Source organism: Psammomys obesus, unplaced genomic scaffold, assembly GCF_907164565.1.
Source record: "Psammomys obesus unplaced genomic scaffold, mPsaObe1.curated_primary_1811, whole genome shotgun sequence".
Classification (NCBI taxonomy): Eukaryota; Metazoa; Chordata; class Mammalia; order Rodentia; family Muridae; genus Psammomys; species Psammomys obesus.
Window position 1 is genome coordinate 6,341,391 of NW_026591816.1, and position 21,419 is coordinate 6,362,809.

Consider the following 21,419-nt stretch of genomic DNA (forward strand, 5'->3'; position numbering starts at 1 on the left):
ACGCAGCATGCTCCCCTCTGTTAGGATTGTATGCTGGTGGACATGGGAGTCAGTATACAAACCTCTAACCTCCTTCATGGGATGCTGTGCCACTTGTCGTTAGGACACCGCCACTAAAGACTTACTGACTACAGATACTGCACATTACCGCTTTGAAAGAGCAGAGCCAACTCATTAGCTAGAAAGCAGCAAAGCATACAAGTACCTTGTTCAGCTGAGAGAGGGAGAGAGAGAGAGAAAGTCACTGCTGCAAAGCATTATCACCCAAAGATAGTCCGTGAGCTGACAACTTTGACATTTCCCATGTTCTTTCAGAAAAAATTTGTATTAGAATCAGACCTTTCAACATACCATATAGCCTCTGTGTGAGTTTTCAAACTCTGGAAACTAAACTGCAAGTGAAATGAGCCAAGTGTCTGTGAATTGCAGCCCAGATCCAAAGGCCTTCCCTTTCTTCATTCCTGCCCCCACCAGTACCACCAAGGCTATGGTTTGTTCAATAAACCTTATGTGACCCATATTTCCAAAGTCATGAGAGAAAAAAACCCAAGACAAAATAAAATCAAGGATATGACTAACAGCAATGAAACACACTGCCAGAAATAGGCCTCCTCTGGCTGGAAGGCCGAGCTGGGTTCTTTCCCTCTTTCCAATGCAGGTAGGACATTCAGATTCCTCCCCTTGTTTAGCAGTTTTTGGAGCCTGTCACTCAGACTTGCTACCTCAGTCCTGGGTCTTCCTTTGAGCTGCCCAAGTGATAGCAACTGAGGTGCTCCTCTTCAGCTGCAGCTACTCTAGACTCTACCTCAAGATGGCTGCCATCCCATCATCTCTCCCCACAGAACTCTACTCCCTCACCGAGTGAGTGATATGACCCCCTGGCACCCTGGATGCTGTGCTTTGCTTCAGATCATAGGCTTGCTTTCCCATGACCATGACCATGCAATCTTGCATGCTGAGGGTTTTAGCTGTTTATCCTGTTGCTACAGGATACTTTAAACATGGTTTCAAAGCAAGAGACCCACGTTACAGGAGCTACAGATCTGAACGAGAAGTGGCTGCTCCTTCTGTGGCTTCCTGAAGGCACCGCTTAGACACCATGTTGAGCATGAGAAAGGGATGCTTCCTAGATGCAATTTATACCTCCAAATGATGTCCATCACAGGACACTGAGTTCTAACACATAGACTATATTGCTTCAGGAAGCCAAGAGGAAATGGCCCTCTTGCTGTCATTCTTGAAGACTCAGTTTTTCCTGTGCTTCCTCACCCTACATTTTTAGGCTCTATATCTGGAAGTTCCATTTCCCAGAAAGAGAACGCTTGTATCTCCAGATGTGCTGCCAGGCAACCTAAAGTCCCTTTGCGAAGAGGAAAGGGACTTTGCCAAAGAAAAAAAAGTGTCCTTGAATTGACAAGATCAACTAATCTTGAACATAAGGGCTGCTCTTATCCAATGAGGAGAGGGAAGAAAATGGCTGGACCAGATTACCCACTGTGCATCTATTGCTACTGTCCGCATAGCTTGGATGGAAACTGGAGAACAGGAGCATGACTTGAGGAAGGATTGGACGGCAGAACTCTTAAGGATGAAGAACTGAATCACCTTACCGGGTAAGCATCATGATCTGCCAGAGGCATAGGCTACGTGTGCAGGAAGTCTAGAGTGAGCAATAGGTAAAAAAGGTAAGGATGAGAGGTTTTTCCAAACAGCTACTTTTGTAACAGGGTGCTGGCGATTGTCTAAGAGATTGGCAGGCTCATGCTGGGTTCCCTGGGATGGACAAAGAATGAATGTCTGAGGAACTCAGAAAAATGAGCTGTGGAGAAAGAGATGGGACAGCAATGGCCCCAAGGCTTGGCGTGATGGATGGGCTCTGGCCTGGGTATTTCATAGGGCACCTGTGTCTCCTCCCTTTCCCTCCTTAGTCCTGTTTATTTAGCCACTCCCATGCCTTCCTGCAGGATCTCCTCTTAAGGTCTTCTCAAGGCCTTCTCCTCATAAGGCCGTCTCACTTTCACTTTCCTTGCCTCTTATGCCCCTCCAGCTCTCCTTCATTTGAAATAGAAACTTGGAAGTCTGCTCTTGACCTTGAGGAAATGAATGTTCAATTCCCAGCATTCAGTTCCTAATCTGGAAACTTGTATTTGGAAAAAAATGAAGTAGGAAATTTCTTAGTTGTTTTGTTTTTTTTTTTTTTTTTCTCATTGTGCCTCAGAAGAGCCTATCTCTCTATTGGCTACTTTTTCAGTGGCCATCCTTCCTTTAGGTGATGGACGGGATGACAGGGCAAAATGAAGTGGCTGTTTAGGGACAAGATGAGCTGGCTGCTCAGCAACAAAAATTCTCATAGCTTTCCGTTGAAATTACTTTCCTCACCTTGTCTAACCTTCTGTATCATTTGTCCACCGGTCTAATCTCCTCACTGTCTCCAGAGGTCGTTACATTCCCTCAACCTCTAACCACAACATGCCTTCCATTCTCAAGGTTTTCTTCCTTAACCATCGTGCGTCCTGCAGCTCTAGCCTCTAGAATCACATGGCAGCTAGAAGCTTGTAAGTTACATGCTGAAATGTATTTATTCCATAGTCCTTTCTGATTTTCAGATTTCTTTGCCCCTCTTATAGCCATCGGCTCCTTCAAGGGAGAGAGTTGTGTTTGGAGTGAACCTGGAGATGTCAGAGCATTGCCCAGTGGAACCCCATTAGGTACCAACATCCCTTGTACTATAGAGCACACATCAAGGACATTCCAGGCAAACGAAGACACCAGAATTTTTTTCTACTTAGTTTCTTCACCAAAAGGAAGCATACAGAGCTTCATACAAAAGGGGAGCTAAAGATAGCAAGCATGAAACAAATCTGAAACATCTCTCCACTTCAGAAACTGAAGAGGTACGCAAAGTCAAAAGAACACAAGACCCAGTTTCAAAAACAAATCTGCTCATTCATCACCAAGGCAAGCAGAAAACCAGGGCATTCTGAATCACTGGGTAAAAATTAAAATATGTAGATCAATACCAATAAATAAATAAATGACTCAACTAACTTTCCTTGATCTTAAGTTAATGGAAATATTCTCATATCTTTTCTCCTTTAAGTACAAGAGATGGAGAACCTACATTTGAGCTACATGAATCCATCTGAAATTCATTTTTTTTATAATATGTAGTAAAGGCCAAGGAGATTTACCCATATGTTCATCTAGATTTTCTAGCCCATTTATTAGGAAAAATCCTTCCTCTTCTTTCCATTAACTTACTTTAGTTCTTGAAATGTCAGTGTCATGAGCATATATTTATAGTTGAATTATATGCATGACATAGATATTATATATCTATCAACTTTAAATTCTTTTGTTTTTCCTTCACTCTCTCTACATGTATCTTGTATCTTAACTGATGTGGTTAAATGGATAGTTCTAAAGTCAAATAGGTTATTTTAAAGTCAGTGACCTTTTCCTTTTGGAGGTATTTCGCCTGGACTTTTCAGCTACTCAGCACCCTAAGCTTTGTCCTCTAACTCCAGTGATGTGTAAGAGTGTGACCTTCCCAGGAGCCTCATGAGGACAAAACATACTCTGGAGGACAGCCTCATGTGTGGATAGCAGCACTGTTTTCTTGTAAGGCTGACCTACCCCACCCCACCCCACCCCACCTCTCGAGCCCTTGCTAGCTCTTGGTCTCACTGCATCATCTATTATGGTTGCCAGCAGGAAAGATTATCAGAACCTACTAGGGACCTTTCCATTTCCAATGGTTTCTCCACCATGAATTTCAGGTCCATAGTAATGGCTCTTATGACACCAATCTGGTGCCTCCTGTTGGAATGCTGTAGGTATCATTCTCTGCCTTCCCACAGCTCTTCATGTTCTCCCCAGGTTCATCTCTAATATGCCAACCACTCTGGGATGCCACTGTATTTCTAGCTGACTATCTAGTTCTGCCCTGACTACACTACACAAATAGGAGGTGACGCTAAAGAGCAGGAAAAACTTACAAACACCCTGAGGAAAGATAGAAGATCCCTGGGGGTGAGGAAAGGAGAGAAGGACTCTCACCATACCTACCATTACAGAGACTATTAAAAAGCCCATTTCAGAAAAACTGATTCCTTCTGCTCAAAATGAAATCTCAGGTGTGGATGAATCCTAATATCTTAGTTTGACATATCACTAACCTGCCTGAGGAACCATCCCGCAGAAAAGCAAGATCACCCCTAGAGAGGCAGGCTTACTATAAGACAAGCTAAAGAGGCAGGGAGACATGCGCCCCTCTAATGAGATAATGCACCTCTTTTCCCAAATCCCCAACCTGCTGCTGTCTCTTACAGAGCACAGGTATGTTGTATCTCAGAGGCCTTTCTGAATTATTCCAGCAAGCTTCACTTTCTCTGTGTCTCTCTCTGCCTCTCTGTATCTGTCTCTCTGTCTCTGTCTCTCTCTCTTCTAAGCATGTGTTCCGTAACACATTGGCCTTCAGTCTTTCTCTAAGGCCCCCTTTCCACCATGCAGCTGCTCGCCACAAAACAGCTGACCTCCATACCAGCTTCACTCAAGCCAGCTCTCTCCTCCTCTTCTCCATTCTCTTCTTGTAGGAAGCCTTTGGAATTTATAGCTTGCCTGCCCTGGGATTTTTCCTATTAAACACTAATAACATTGTCCTCAAGCTTCTACCAGAGCCTGTCCCTTAATTTTATTTTTATTAATGAGACTAAAAATCCAAAAAGGGACCTGATTGCTCTGGTAATTTGCAGTATTTCTACCAGGACTCCCCAGCATTTCTGGTACCAATGTCAAGATTCCCTTGGGTGAATGGGGCAGAGGTGCTGGACATAGGAGTGCAGACATTTTAAACAGAATCTCGTATTGCACAGCTATTATACAATGCCTGTTGGTATTGACAGAGTTTCCCGACTCTATTGACACGTTCTCTATCCTCCCTGGGACCACTAATCTCTCAATTGTTCTCCATGGAATATAAACTATAATTACCCTGCTAGCTACCTTTGACTCATTGGGAAGCCTGGACATCCCAGTTCCGTCAAATCTCACTCCCCTACCTCACAGTCTTTTGTCTGTCCTCCCAACTGTATCTCTGAATAGCCCCTATCATTTGTCTTTTTCAATTTCTACAAAAGCAATCCCACACATTTTCTAATGTAGAAGACACTGATTCTCCTTCCGAAAGTGAGCTTGTCTGTGAAATTCTGCAGCTACTTCAATGGGAAGGGCACAGATGGAAACAAATCATTATAATCATCTTCCACGCTGCGGCTTCAATTTAGAAAGCTGTGAAGCACCTCGGGTTATGAGACTTGGGTCAATTGTCCCGTTTATCAGGGAAAGATAAGGTAAGCCCTAAACAAATCTAGCTGCATGCTTTTCTCTCTGACCTTTCATTGAAGGATGGCAGTTGTCACTTTGGCTATCCGAGTGACATTAAAGGGGATGAAAATATTGCTTTCTTAGTACTCATTCCTATTGACACAGCTTTTGTTCGGCCTATGACGCCCTGGCACATGAGCCCAGGAAAACGGGACGGGGACGGCTGCATCTATTTCTGATGGCCATCATCTTCACTGTTAGCAAGGGTGGCTACAGGTTGTTCACTATTGGATAATCTGCAAAGCCCTGGCCCCTAAATGGATTATAAAGTGTGTGGCTGAGGCACTTCTTTTAGATTCCCACAGCACTTAGCACACTTCCAGTCACAAAGACACAGCAGTTCTTGCTTCACTGCATAGCGTACATTGTTTTCAAATTAATACTCTTACCCTCTATATCCCTGAGTGTCAAGAATCTGCACTAATTTTGTCCTGGTTCTGTGTCAATGACAATATTTTTTCCCTGAGTTTTGTAAACACGTAATATTTGGGAAAAGCTTAATAATGCTGGCAAATAGGTTATTATGTTGAGCTTTTCCTGTACACAGTAATCAAACTGAAGATGATAAGGCCTTTTAGCATACTCAAATCCTTGTAGTATTTCCCATTTTAATAGGGGGTTCTATTTTAGCACATTTAATGGTAGGAACCAGAGTTGCTGGAGCACAGGGTGGTGATTAATGCCTTAAAGATGCTTGACCAGCCAGAATTCACTAAATAATTTTGAAGTCTCCCTTTGTTTTCCATACTCTGCAAGCTAGAATCGAGCATATTACTTGAGAGGGAAAAAAACCTCTTAGTGTTATTGCTTGTAAAGGGGGAATCATAACACATCCCTAGCCTTCCTGATTTGTTGTGAGGGTCAAATGAGACAATGCATAAGAAGTGGTTGGCAAACTGCAAAGCTTTGCACAAATTCAAGCTTTTAGTGTGATTTGCATTGTGCACAGGTCAAAGCCTCACCAGGCAGAGATTCATTCTGAGCCTCCAGCATGAACATTTTAACTATTTATAAATCTGCAGCATGAAATGTGAACTGTTTCTTTTTATGGTGCAGATCAATGATAATACTGCCTCGTCACTTATTCCATCTGACAGGGACCTAAATAACAATAATTAAAAGCTGGTCTGCATAGCACATATTCCCCATTGCCAGCGAGTGCCTCACGAGCTAGTCACAGATCAATTAGTCAATGTTTTCCCCAATTATGGCCTGGAGCAGCTAAGCCTGCCAGGCTATGCAGGAGCATCTCAGGCCTGCAGCAGGGGAGGCAGGAGTTTTGCAGCTGCTAGGCTACTTGTCTTGGAAAGGAAGGGTGAGAAATGGTTGCCATCTTTTCCACAAGTAGAAGGGGCTTCTAACTTATGAAAGGGTCATGTTGACAACACCACAGTGGGTCACTTGAAATCTGTGCACAGGCCTTGTGATGGAGAGGGCCAGCTTGGGGGACCTGAGATGGAGAACGGGATCTGAATTATTTTCCTCCCAGCATAGGAGAGAAGTGAAGTCCACCAGAACGTTGCTCTGTTGGTACGAATGAGAGCAAGGTCCTGGCTCTTCTAAGGGAAGATGCGAGGTTCCAAAGTAAACTGTTATTCATCTCAACTCACGAGATGGGACAGCCATTTTCTTTAAGCACGGAAACCTTCTTAAGTTTAAAAGCAAACTTTTAGAGAAGGTAAGATGGTGATCTTTTGTTCACCTGACAAGATGTTCTAACATATTTCATTGACTACTGAATTCTGCCCCAGGTGAGTTTTAGTTTTCTTTTTTTCCCTTCTGTAGTAAGGGAAAAAGCATAGAGGGCTGGCTGCTCGAATTAGCCTGCCCTTCATGGACCTGAGACTCCTTAGTCACTGGGGCTCTTGTGACTTTCTGGAATATGAAAAGCTGAAGGCATAGTCCTTTTTGTTTAAGACTTATTCCAAGTAAGATCGAGTTGGTAATTTAGTGATTGTTAGGTAATGGGGAATTCACACATGAGCACATGCGCGTGCACACATATGGGACCCCAGAAGAGCTGCCATTGTCAGTCATCTGCCTGCTTCTCTTTCCTTTCTTGGTTCAGACTGTCCAATAGGTAATTAATCCAGTCATAACTTAAAACTACAACAGATTATGTTTCAGTGATTATTCTACGCCCTTGAAAGTCATCAATATTTCAGCCTTTTCCCTGGATATACAGTTTTTAGAGTTTAAGACATAAGAAACAACACAGTTTTGAGGCTTCCCTAGTAACTGCAGTATGTGGTCAAGGTTAAGAATTAGTTAAACACATGCCCATCCATCAGCCCACAGGCCACATGTATTTCAGGACAGATGTGAATGAATAAAGCCCAACACATTTATAGAAAACAGTGTCATAAGGTCAAAAAGTGAATATCCTAGTAGTGGATACTGGAAAAACTACCTTTTCTTGGGAAATGTTATCATTCATGTAATTAATAATTATTAACTGTTGCATGGACACACATATTTTTTAAATGTTCTCAAGTTCCCCAAATACTGCAGGTATGGACTCTGCAGGAACATATTCCTGTGTGCCCTATTATGTTCATGGCACTTTGGAAAATTACAACTGGAGTAAAACTGATCTATCGATGAAGATTCAGACAGAGCTCATATGTCCTGAGTGCTACAGCCAGAGGCAGAAGCTGGCAGTAGTGAGAAGTATCAGGCTAAGAAGCCCTTCTGACTGGAAGAGAAGTTGGAGGAGGAGCAAATTATTTGTGTAGCCCTCGACTCACTAATTTCTTTAAGAGAACACAGGCTGGAGCAAAGGCTGCCATCTTGATGAGATAGTATAGGATTGACAATTCTGTAACCGTGCCATACAGAGCCAGGAGTGTGCCTGGTTACATAATGAAGTGTACATCAAATTAAGGTGTTATTCTGCCATACTTTGGAAGTTTCTGAAGAAAATAGGCACATGGTATTTATGAAATTCCTTGGCAATATAAACTGCTCAATTCCTTGCCCTACATAGATGTACAGAAGCAATGAAGCACACTGGAGGGGTTTCCTAAAAGCACATACAAGCCATGTCAACTAGGACAGTCTTATCCTTTAATGACTGGTTGTGTTATCCTTTAAGCAGGTGTACTATTGGATTAAATAATGTCTCAGGAAAGGAACTAAGATTCAATGGCTACAGGCAAAATCCAGAGCGCCTGGTGGACATCAGGGACACCCAGGTGGGTTGTGATAGAGCGGGCAATGAGGTGACCAGACTGGAATTTTCCTTTCCATTTCTCTCTCTTCCTCTCTGGCTTCACCATTCTATCTTTCCTTTTGGTTTGTTTCTGTTGATATTTTGTCTAACTCTTCTCTTGGAGCTGAAGAGCTAAGAGCCAACTGTACAGCTTCTCCAGAAGGAATTGGATTTGCTTCCAATTCTTGAGTCCTTAGAATGCAAAGGACAGTAGAGGAACAGACTTGAGGCTGCTTCACTGCAGGACATAATGAGAATTCACTCCTTAGACTCATGCAGAGACATGGAAAGTTGAGTAACTGTGACGGCTTGGGTGTGAAGGCAGGGTGTTAGAGAACTCTGCTGTCGTTGAAGGTCTTTGGCTAGTTGCATCAAGGAAATCTTACAGACTCCTATTTTCATATGGTCCATTTCATCACAATTGTGAACAAGATCACCCTTTTAGGAAAGGAGAGTAGTTGGGCAGTCTCTAGATCAACCAATTGTAGAATTCTTTCAGAAAATAGTATCTCCTGCACTAATTGGAAATGCAGATTGTGATTTTGGCCATCTTTCTCTCTCTCCACTGGGGAATTTGAGTTGCAACAAAAAGCAAATGATATTGGTTCCCTCTGCTTTCACCAGCACTTCTATGCCTTTCTTTATTGGTCTAGGACCTGTCCCTATTCTCTCCCTCTTACTCCCCCTCTCCCTCCCCTACCCTCTCCTCTTCCCTCCACTATGTAGTGCGGCTGGTCTGGAATTAATTATGTAGCCCAGGTTTGCTCTTGCCTCAGCCTCCTAAAGGCTGGGCTTACAGGTCTGGTGTGGGAATGGCTCACTCTCCTAAACTTCATGCACTTTCTCGATTACTAAGCCTGTCCTCATCAGTTGACTATTCTAAGCATCCGCTTGAGTGTCACATTTTTGCCCTAAGAATCTATAGACTGCCATCTTTATCAACCAGCATAGTTCTCTGTATCTTCTTCTGTTGTCTGCACCAAGACACCCAAACTGCACAAAAAATAAAGAGCAATATTCTTGGTGAGTTTCAAGTAAGAAAAAAAGCTAAAAGTCACTGACCACTGGTTTCTAGAATCTGATTCATCCTGATCCTTGCTTTCAAAAACTCACTTTTATTTTCCTTGCTTGTACATTAGTAATAGGGGGAAAACAATATGTTGATATCTTGTTTGTGCCTTTGCATTCACAAATCCATGTTTAATTTACTTAATTTGTCAGCATCCACATCCAAGAAGAATAAAGACAAATGTTTCTCGTGGTACCTCAGATGAAGCTACGAATGAATGGGAACATTAACAAGCAAGAACACCACAGTTCTTCATGATAATAACATTTTATTTCTCTCTCCACATGTTTGCTGCATAACCCACCTCCTTGCACAAAGGGCACAGAGGGCATTTTGATGTGTTCAGCTACATAGACCTTCATTTTATATGGGCAAAAATGAAAATACTCAAGACCCCAAGTGACAAACAAGTGGAAGATGTAATTCTCAAGCAGGCCCTTACCTGTCATAGTGCAGTGTTCACAGGCACTGCAAATTTAGAGACTGAATGCCAGGAACTATGAAAGTCTGAAGACATTGCCTATACATTAAGTATTAAGTTAGCTCAGCACGGTTTTGTAGACTCCAGGAGAAGGTGTGAGATTTCTGAGTCAGAGACAAAAGAACTTTCTAACTCACAGCGAAGTAGGCAGCACAAGCTTCAGGTTTGTGTAGCTGAGACCATTCTCTCTTCTTGGTGAATGGGAAGGGGGGAGCAGAGAGAGAGATCAATTCGTAAAGACACACGTCTTCTGGCTAAGCCTGCCTCCCACAGTACCACCACCAGCTGGATACCATGCATTCAAAATATGAACCTGTGGGTCCCCTGTCAGATTCAAGCCATAGCAACCCTCACTTCGTGGGAGCGATGAGACAGGTATTGAGTATGCTTAGTTCATATCACACAGCTAAGGGATCCTGAGTGTAAAAACTGTGATTCTTTCATAATGTCCTGATGGAAAACCTACTCCTTCTCCTTAGGAAGACACTCTTTGTCAGCATCACAAACCTGCTTCCTGCTCCGCAATGGAATATTACTCCTATCTTCCAAGACCACTCTCTAAAACAATTCTAGGTGAGTTAATTCAGACAGAAGGTTGCCAGTATCTTTATTAATAAGACATCCAGAGAGCTCCATGAACAGCCATCACCCAATATGGAGGGTATTATGAATCATTTCATTAAAGTCTGTTCCAGTTTACGTATCACTGAGTGGCAGCACCCATCTGTCGCCCCCTAATCACCCATGCCCAGCCTGGGAAACTCTGAACTTATGGACAAAAGGAGGTGATGTCGATCTTCACCTCCAGGGTCCAACCTGAAACCTTACAGTAGGTACATGGTAGTTAGAAGACACATGAGAAAACCTTACAGTAGGTAGATGGTAGTTAGAAGACACATGAGAAAACTGTTGGAGCTACACAGCAAAATTAACTTTATCATCTGTGTACAGATGCAAAACATGTCTCATGAGGGAAATACTAATTTTAATGTTCATGTATTATTATAGTCACAAATAAGCTGATTCTTAATAGGTAGGAGAGCTCATGGGTGCTAAAAGCTCTAGATGAAAATTTTCACTAAAATTTGCTTAAAAGGTATTTTATGGTTATGTCTCAGAATAGGGAGTTTGCCAGGCAAAATGGCTAATTAGTATGCTGTGAGCGTAGCTGAAGTAGTTCATTGGCCTGAGCCTCCTTTCAGTATTTATAGGATCCTCTTAACAGTGGGAAGTTAAATTGAGTAACTTTTATATGGCTTGGGGAAACTACTTAAAGTGATTACTCAGAAATACTGAGCTGAAGGGAAACTCAGACTGCTTCACCATCCAGCCTCAGACTTGGCCCTCGCCTTCTAATCAGGCCTGAACATCTCCAGATTGAGTTTTGCTTAGTGGTCACTCCCGGACAGACGGTGATAGTCACCATGTGCTGTGGGACTTTCCTACCTCCACACGGTAACAAAAGCAGCTGCCGGCCCTCACAGAGTCTTTGAGTTGTAAGGAAGCGAGTAAGTAATGGGAGACTCTGAAGAAGAAAATGACCCCATATCATTGGTCCAAGGACAAAGCCTAGGTTATGTAAGACTATCGATGGACGCGTGAGACTACTGATTATTATAGCTCCCAAGATGGACCTCAGTACAAATCAGGCGTAATACAACATCAGCACAGTTTGGTAATATGGCTAACAGACTGGCATCCAATGCCAGCAAATTGGTGGGGCTGGCAGTGGGTAAGAATACCACACTGAATGAAAGTAAGTTAGAGTTCAAGGTCCTCCGCCTATGTCTGCCTATGTGGGCTTGGACTGTTCCATAACTGTGGTCTTAGTGATTCTTACATCCTGGCCTCACAGCATTGCTTTTAGGTATTACATGATTAACCTACTTGAGAGACATTCAGGTAGGACTATTGAATGGAGGCTGCTTCATATCTAGTGGAGGTACATGATCGGAGGGCAGTTTGGTCTAGCTGGTAGTCTAAGAAGGATCTGATCTCACACTTCAAATACAGTACTGGCTGTGAGATGTCTGAGAATTGGCTTTCATGTTTGAGTTCTGTTATTTTCAGGTTGCGTAATGAACCAGCTTCCAAAACTGATGGGATTAACTTATTTTTCACTTAACTTCTCAGCAAATCTGTGCTTAAAACAGCCCATTGTTCTGCTTTAAACCACCAAGTGAAGCAGAAATGCTCTTGGCTGGGGGTGGGGAGGTTCTTCTTACTAGTGACTTTCTATTTCATTATTTCTCACTAATATTGAACTTTTGGGGACAAATGGAAGAGAGAGCCCAAGATTTTAGAACACTAAATGCAAACATTTGTTGTATCTCTATTATATAAGCAGATATGTTAAATGATGATTTTTTTTTAAACACGTTGGAGAAAAATAGTATCTGATGGTTTGGAAATGAATTATTCGAACCATCTTTAGAAAAATGTCTACTTTTTGATATTTCACGTAAAATTTTCTTAGGTGTTTAACAAAGCACTCAGCACATGCAGTGTGATTAACGAGAGTGCTTAGCACAAAGTGTGTGGCTAAGCAACATTGAACAGAAGGAAGAACAAAGGTGGACAGGAAAAAGTACTAAAGGAAGGGAGGAGAAAAAGAGGTAGGAAGAAGGAAAGGAAACAAAAAAGGTAGAAGGAAATGAGAGAGGGAGAAGAGGGAAGGTAAAGGAAAGAGAAAGGAGACAAAGATGGTAAAAGAAAATTTATATCATATAAAATGACAAAAAAATTCTAACCTGAATATATTGATCTTGACAGCCAAAACCAAGTATAATCCCCCGATACACATAGATTTGCCCATTGAAGGCAATCTCAAAGTAATGTAGACTCAAAGCAAGCTAATCAGATATGCGCCTTCTGAGCCAGTCATTTCTCGCATCTCATGCACGAGTGCATGGAGCACTGCCTGGGCCTTCCCTCCCCTGAGCTCCAACCCGTGCTTCCTTTCTCTCACCTTGTTCCTCACTCATGTTTTTCTCTCTCACCCCTCCCTCATTGGGTCCCACTCAACCAATGCTTAACGCCCCTTCAGTTTTTAAGATTCCCTTCCTCTCTGATCCTTGTGTAAATACTGAGGAGGTTCATTATAGTTAGAATGCCCACTGAGTCCACTGTTTAGAAGCTCAAAAGACCTAAAGGGGTCTAAAAAAAAGTCTATATGACGTTTATACCAGAGTGATCCTTCTTCAAGACGGCAGCATTACTCAGTCGCAGTGCTGTGAGCGTCGTGTGGAGGGGCCCTTGCTGTCTGGTGGTTTGTGCTCCCATCACTAACATCAAACAAAGAACCAATACTGTCTTGCACTGTGGTTTAAATGAAGCCCTGGCATTTTTAGCCGGCTTCCTCTCAGTTAGCAGGAGTTCTAGCCTAGTGTTAATTTTATCAGGTCTTTGACTCATAGAGGTATCGTCTACTTTAGTAGATGTGAGCACTTTTTGGTTTTTGTTATTGTGAAATTTCTTAGTGTGGTATTTCCTCTTTGTGAGCCCCTTTATCTAAAGCCGTAGAGAAAACAAAAGCGTTGTCTTTTCTGTGGGAGATCTCTCACATCTCTGCACTCCTCTTTTCTCAGCCCCGTTGTCAACCCTGTAATGGTATGCACTCTGCCATCCTTTCCAGAGTCCCTCATCTTCTACCACTCACAGCGGCACCAGCCATCCACGCTGCTAAACCCCTGGTGCAGAATGGCAGGCCCCTCCTTCATCTTCCCAGAATCTTTGATCTGACATTCCCCCAGTTCCGAGAGGCACAGGCCCAGGCCCATCAGTTGCCCCTCTTCCTACCTGCTTCAGCCCCAGATGTCAGAGGTGGTTTGTTTGTTTGTTTGTTTTCTTTTCCTTTTTTCTTAAATCCTTTTGATACTTTCCTGAGCTGTTAGACTATTGTCTTTTCTTTCCCCAGTTTCTTCATCTTTAAACTTCAATTTTACTTTCAGTTTGGTTCTTTCTTAGTCCATACATTGCTTTGACTGCCCCTTTTCTGCTGGATCTTGCTTATAAAAATTTAGTACAAATTATATCAACAGAGTCCCACAAATCATTCTTGATACATCTGTGCACTGGGTCTAGGCTACCGGAGGGGAAGCTCTTCTCAAATTTACTGTAGGTTTTGCAGCCTTGTGGGTGACACTGGACTTCTCACTACTGACAGAACTGGGAAACTGGAGGGGGAGCTGGAGAGAGGAGCTGTGCCTGAAGAGCGTGCTCCCCATACACTTTCCAAATCCTCATCACCCCACACTATCAGGTCAAACAAGAAAACAGTCAAAAAATAAAAAAAAATAGCCTCCTACCACTGTCAAATTGAGAGTTGTAAGCTTCCTAGAGGTTTCCTGGCTTGTTTGCTGAGTAAAGTCTAGTCATTCTGGTTTATTGAGCGTAGTAGGGGGTTTGTTTTGTTTTGAAATAAAAGGAAGGAAAACAACAGAATAATGAAAAACAGTGATGAGATATCAGAAACCTGGAAGCTTCCTGCTTCCAGGGGACAGAGCTTTCGTTTTTTGGATGGGGTAGCAATGACTCTGCTAAATCAGGGCTGTGGTCAGCGGGGTTCCTGGACTTACCTTCTTCCCCAACCCCCACCCCAGCAGGCTAGGGGGCTAAGCTAATTGATTTTGCAAATTCAAGAGGAGTGTTTAACACAAGCTCCTCCATCTCCAGATAAGGCCGAAATTTAAAAAAAAAAAAAAAAAAAAAAAAAAAAAAGAAGAAGAAGGCATTTGTAAAAAACAAACAAATAAAAAACGGAAACCAGCTTCAGCAAAAGGACGGTTTGGGGTGTATTAAGGAACCGTTTATACTTGTGTTGAGTTCAGAAAAGATTCATTTAGAGGGCGGCTATGAAATCGAGTAGCGAATCAGTAACTCAGTTAAATTGCTGGCTGGAGGGCAAAGCATGCTCTCCCTGCAGCTTTTGCCTTCGCGTGGCTCAGCCGCAGCCTGGAGCACGGCTGGCGTTGCTGCGCAGTGCTGCCGCGCCACCTACAGGAGGAGCCGCGGCAGCCGGCCCACAGCCTGGCTCGGGCCAGGCCACCCTCCAGCAATGCTGTGCGCTTTCCTCACCAGAAGACTGTAGTTCACTTTTCATCAAGAGTAATTACTGCGTGAAAAGTCCAGGTCATTGTTTAATTAACTCTAACGACAAATGAGCTGAATAACCTTAAGGGCTTTGTTTCCTTGCTGTAGGAAATTTGCTTTTAAACACCCCCCCCAAAGGTTCCTGCAAAAAAAAAAAAAGAATTAATAAATACCTAAATCATTAAATCATCCACTCTACTGTCCTTTGCTTTCAACACACAATTACACAATGGAGGAGGACACTTGTCTGGGAGCAGAAAGTTTTCCTTGATGCTAGTTTCTAAAACGATTTCCAAATAGTTCGTTTTCTTCTAGGAACACGCAGAGCTGCCTAAATAGAATTCCCTTGATGTGAAAAAGCACGCTTTTGTATCTCGAAACCCAAATATGATTAGAGGTTCCTACCTCCGCATAACAGGTTATTACAAGATATTTTGCATAGAGCTGGTTCCCAAATGATGTCTTCATTCGCTAGGTGACGTCCCACAGACAGAACATTTAGAGAAGACTGCCTCATGAAGGCATTTTTTTGTGTGTTTTCACATTGTCCCATGTGGCAAGTTACAATCATCAGTGAGGCCCAGGGTGTCCAGTGAATCCCAGGAACCTCAGTATCAAATCAGAGAGTACCCCTATGCTGGTTTGGTGGCATTGTCTCAGCCCTGATGGCAAGCCTGCACACGGGTTTGACAGATTGGACACTATTGGACACTATATATATATATATATATATATATATATATATATATATATATATATATGAAACCATTTCTCATTCTCTCCTTTTCTTTCTCTCTGCTCAAACAAATGCTCCAAAGACAATGATTTTGAAACATTTCAAAGGCTGCAGAGGGCACAGAAAATTCAAGCTTGCTTTTCTGGATTTCCAGTTCATCAACTGCAGCAGCAATGCTGACTTATTGAAAATCATATGAAAATCGGAGAGATAATTAGAGCTCATTTCTACTCGGAGCAACAGCCTGAAATTTCCATTGAATTTACACAAATTAGGGAAAAAATCAGATTTCGCATTATCTCATTCCGGAAAGCCTTGCTCTTAGGGGATCTGTCTTCTCAGCCTGGGATGGGATGGCCAGAGCACTGTTCTGTGGGTTTATTGCTGGTGTTTTCTACCAGGATTTTTTTCCTCCCTTTGTTTCATCTTTCTTATTTCTTAATTTATTTCCCCTTCTTCTATTGTGTGCTTCCATGAAAGGGACTCTAAATCCTCTTTAGGATGAAGTGCGAATAAAAATAAATAGGTATATAAATTTTGCTCTTGTGTTTTATGGTCCTTCTTTATACTTTCCATTCTTAATCTCTCTCTGGAATCCTACAGGTTTATCTAGAGAGACTATACCAAGCCCATCAACATGAGTGACTGGCACTGGATGCCCAGGGCACAGCTGCCTTGCTTGGGACAATATTCACACCTGTCACCTGCTTAGCATGGCCTCCTCACAGGAAGCTTCAGCAAGGCCTCCAGAGAAGTTTCTTCAAGCCTTCCCTAATACCCTAAAAAGTTAGTGTGGAAATGCATCAATCGAACTTAATTTACTGTCAAAGATCTAGAGGCCAGAAGTCAAAATGGAAATTAATGCATTTCCAATGCTGTAGTGACAAAAGTTTACAGGAGAGGACTCTTCCTTGCCTCTTCAGGCTTTAGCCAGCAACCCTGCGCCATCCTCATTCCTAAGCTCGCACACACATCAGCCCAATCTCTCTCTACCTCTGCATGGCTTTCTTGCTCTCCTCTCCTTGCTGTCTCCTAGTCCACATTGAGCTAGGGTCCAGCCCAGAACACTGGCCTCAGCCTGAGTGGTCACATATGCAGAGAGAACCACTTGGTTTGCAAAGGTCATGTTATAAGGTACCACATGGGCATGGATTGCAGGAGAACATCATCTGTGTCAGAGACCTGCTGTGCTGGGCGTGCAGGGCTCACGGCACCATTTATGGAGAACAGGAATCAGGGGGCTGAAGAGAAGGCACAGTGAATGAGAGCATGGTTTCACGTAGAACGTCAGTTCTGTGCCCAGTACACACATTAGCTAGCTCACACTGCTAGTAACCATAGGGCCCTCTGATCTGTGCAGGTGCTCTAACACATACACACACACACACACACACACAGAGAGAGAGAGAGAGAGAGAGAGAGAGAGAGAGAGAGAGTAAAATGTTTACAAACAAATTAGGTTTTCATTTCTTAATTCAAATTGTTCCTTTTCAGATTGTTTGTACTTATTTTAATGTTTTTCATTTTACAAAATACTTTCTGGTGTGTTTTAGATATTCCCTCTTTTTTTTTCTTTTCAAAAAGTTTTTTTTTCAATATCCACACAAATGCTGAGCAGACTATGTCTCAAAAGATAAGGATCAGATCTTCACCAATCCCTTGACATTTGTGAAGGAACAGTGGAGTTCCCCTCATTCAGCACATAGCTGTGTCTGTGCATCCTCGCTGAGCCATTTCAGAGCATGCAGATGACATGCGTGCTCGTGCATGTTATTAGAGTGTCTAGGGTGCACAAGCCAATCAGAGGACATCTGAATGTATAAACCCAACCTCTCTCTCCTACACACTCATTTTCTCAACTGGGAGTGTATGTGTCAGAAAAGCAAAACAAAACATTGTTTTTATAAGAGCTAAATTTGGAAGCAAGGGTTTTATTTCCTTTCTGTACAGCAATGCAAGAGTCGTTTATAGCTAATCAAAGTTCTTGCAGTCAGCACCACATCAGAAAGAAACAGAATAATACTTGTACTTAGAACTGGTAGGTCAGAGTTCCATGAAGATGACTCTAGACAGGAATAAACCTCCTCCAACTGAGAAGTACTGACTTGTAGATAACTCACTGAGCCCATCCCTTGGCACCAGCTAACGAGAACAGAGTGACATTAGAACTCTTGCCCTGAAGTAATGCATCTGCCTCCAGTCGCAGTGTCTGGCCGGTTTCCATGAGCACCGGGAGTTCCGGGTGTACAGAATACGCCAGGTGGAGAGGAGCCAGGAAGCTGGTGAATAAGCAGGTCCAATAAGTTTCTCATAAAGATGTAACTGAATACTAGGTCCCCAAGACTAGTCATTGTGAATATTTTCCCATTCAATAATTCATCTAATTTTTAATTTAAAACTTCATCTTATTTGTCCAAAAAGAAAAAAAAGGGGGGGGGGGTTGGACAGTGGAGGCTCATGCCTTTAATCCCAGCACTTGGGAGGCAGAGGCAGGTGGATCTCTGAGTTTCAGGCCAGACTGGTCTACAGGACGAGCTCCGGGATAGCCAAGGCTACAAAGAGAAAGCCTGTCTCAAACAAAACAAAACAAAACAAAAACAAAAAAAGGAAGCATACTAGCCATATGGTACAGGATGACCATACTGCAATTTGCAGGCCCAAAGAAGCTAAGTAACAAGGAGGGTCCAAGGGAGGGTGCTTGAATCTCCCTCAGAAGGGGAGACGGAATAGTAAGCAGAGGGTGGCTGAAGAGGGGGAACAGGGTAGGAAAGGGAGTGCTGAGGGAAATGGGGATGAGAATCAGATGTGGGGAGAGCAGGGAGGGAGGACAAAGGGCTTGCAAAGAGAAGAGAAAACATGGGCAGGAGCAGGGTAGCACCTCTGAGACAAGTTGAAGAACTATGACAGGGCAGGCTTCTGGGAGGATATGGGGGTTACTCTAGCTGAGAACCCTAGTAGTGGGGATCATAGAGACTGAAGAGGACACCCTCTAAACAGACAGGCCTGCTAGTGGAGGGAGAATACCAACCCACCCACAAAAACTTCAACCTAAAATTAACCCTGTCTACAAGATGTGCAGGGATACAGATAAAGCAGAGATTGAGTGAATGTCCAACCAATGCCTGGCGCAACCTGAGGCCCACTCCATGAGAGAGAGCCAATCCTTGACACTATTAAGGACACTTTGCTATGCATTCAGACAGAGCCTAGCATAGCTGTCCTCTGAGAGGCTCTGAAACCCACAGCCAAACATTGGGTGGAGCGCAAGAAGCCTTAAAGTTGAGGGAAGGAGAGAAGGACCCAGAGAAGACAGGAGTTCCACATGAAGATCAGCAGAGCCAACTAACCTGGGCCCAGCAGCTTTGAGGAAACTGAAGCACCAACAAAGGACCATGCATGCACTGGACTTAGGCCCTACACAGATGTACCCAATGGGCAACGTGGTCTTCATGTTGGTCTCCCAATAAAAGTCGCAGGGGCTGCTGTTTGTGACAGGACTCTGTTGAATTCTTTTAGATTACTTCCCCCTGGTGGGGATGCCTTGCAGGGCCACTGTGGAAGAGTGCTCAGTTCTAATGTGATTTGATGTTTGGGGTGGGTTCCGGGGGAGGCCCCTCTTTTCTGAGGGGTAGGGGAGAGGGGAGAGAAGAGAGAGGGAGGGATCGTGGGAGCAGGAGGAGAGGAGGGAGGGGCTTGATTCAGATGTAAAGTGAACAAATAAATTAATAAAAAAGAAAAAAGGAAGCTTAAAATTGCCTGTGCTGCGCCAAGGCTGGGCTCTCACCGGCAGCTGAGAAGGCCAGACCCCTCTCTGGCAGCTGTGCTGAGTTAGGAGGGACACTGCAGCACGGCTTTCCTGCTGCCAGCTGTACGGGAGGATGTGGAGTAACCCATCACAAGTGAGACTTTTAAAAATGCCAAGTAGAAAGAAGGTGGCTGCTGCGGGGAGGGCCCATTGTCCAGCGCGCTCTTCTTCCAAAGCCTGCCTTCTGTGTCCTTACCCCACAAGGAACAAAAGCAAAGTGAGAACTGTTATAGTTCTGACTGTTCTTAACAAACAGTCTGTGAAATTTCTACCACTTCCTAGGGGCCCTAGGAGGGGCAGGAACTGCTCCTGAGCAAGTTGGGCACTTCAGTGACTTAGGGGACATAGACATATGAATGATGGAATCCTAAAGAGATTTCCCCCTAGATTTTGTTTTGTTTATCATGATAAAAACTGCTCATGGATCCTGTAGCCAAGAAAATCCCCAGGAAAGAAATATTAAGAACTAATTCCTGTTCCCCATCCTGCTAAACATTAACAATAAGCATGCCCTTGGGGATTTAAGGCAGGGGCCAGTCACATGTGCACAGCTCGCTTCTGTGACAGGAGGGTGTGTTCTGCTGGTTTCATACCCTGGAAATCATGACTGTATGGACACCTGAAATGCAGGTAACAACCCAGGTGATGGTGAGAATGGAATCTTCTAGAAAGTGGAATATGTAAGCATTGCTTCAAGACATGTCTACAGACACCAGAACTGCTTGTTGCAAAAGTAAATGTATTTCTGCAATGGGCCTTTATAAGTATATTTGTAATTCAATGATAGGTTAGGGCCTGACAACAGAGGCCCTCCCAAAGCTTAAATGTTCTCATAATAAAAACAAATGTGAAGTTGTTTAAAGTCTTCACAGTTTCCAAGTTCAGAAAGGCCTGGGATGATTCTAAAGGTTCAGGAAGGAGAAATGAAAGACACCCGTAGAAAGTCTGTGGATAGATGCACAGATGAACTGAAAGCTCCATTCTATTATTAGATTCTTGATGACAATGGCCTTGGCTCTTCAAACCTTATACAATGATCTACACAGAGTAGAACTTTAATGGGTGTTTGTTAAATGAACAAATGAGGTATAACAAGTTAAGCTTAATGGTACAATAGCAGGTACCAATGAATTAGGTCAGTGATTCTTAGAGTCATTTGAAGAACATTCTAAAAATGTGATGTCCCAGCACAAACCAATTAAATCTTCTATTTCTAGGGTTAGGACACAGGTATAACTATTTTCAAAAATTTTCCAAGTGATTCTGAGTGTACAAAGTGGTGAGGAATACTAAATTGAATGATATGTCCAGGTCCCTTCCAAGACTGAGCCATTCCTGCCCCTTCTGGAACCACTAGTAAGTGGTGGAAAGTTCACAGAGTCTTCATGAAGAACAGTTAGAACTGGGAACTATCTTTACTGTACTCTTGCCCATGCAAGGAGAGGACCTTGCATACAGGTTTTGAAGGAAGAGTATGTTAGATGGCGGGCCTCTCTGCTGCTACCACCTTCTTTCCACTCAGCATCTGTGTGGTCTCTAACATTCTATGAGACATCAGCATCAAATAACTAACAGTGCTTTGATGTGAAACTACCCACTACATAAAATTTGTGGGGTTCAGAGTAGTAGAAATCACAGGGT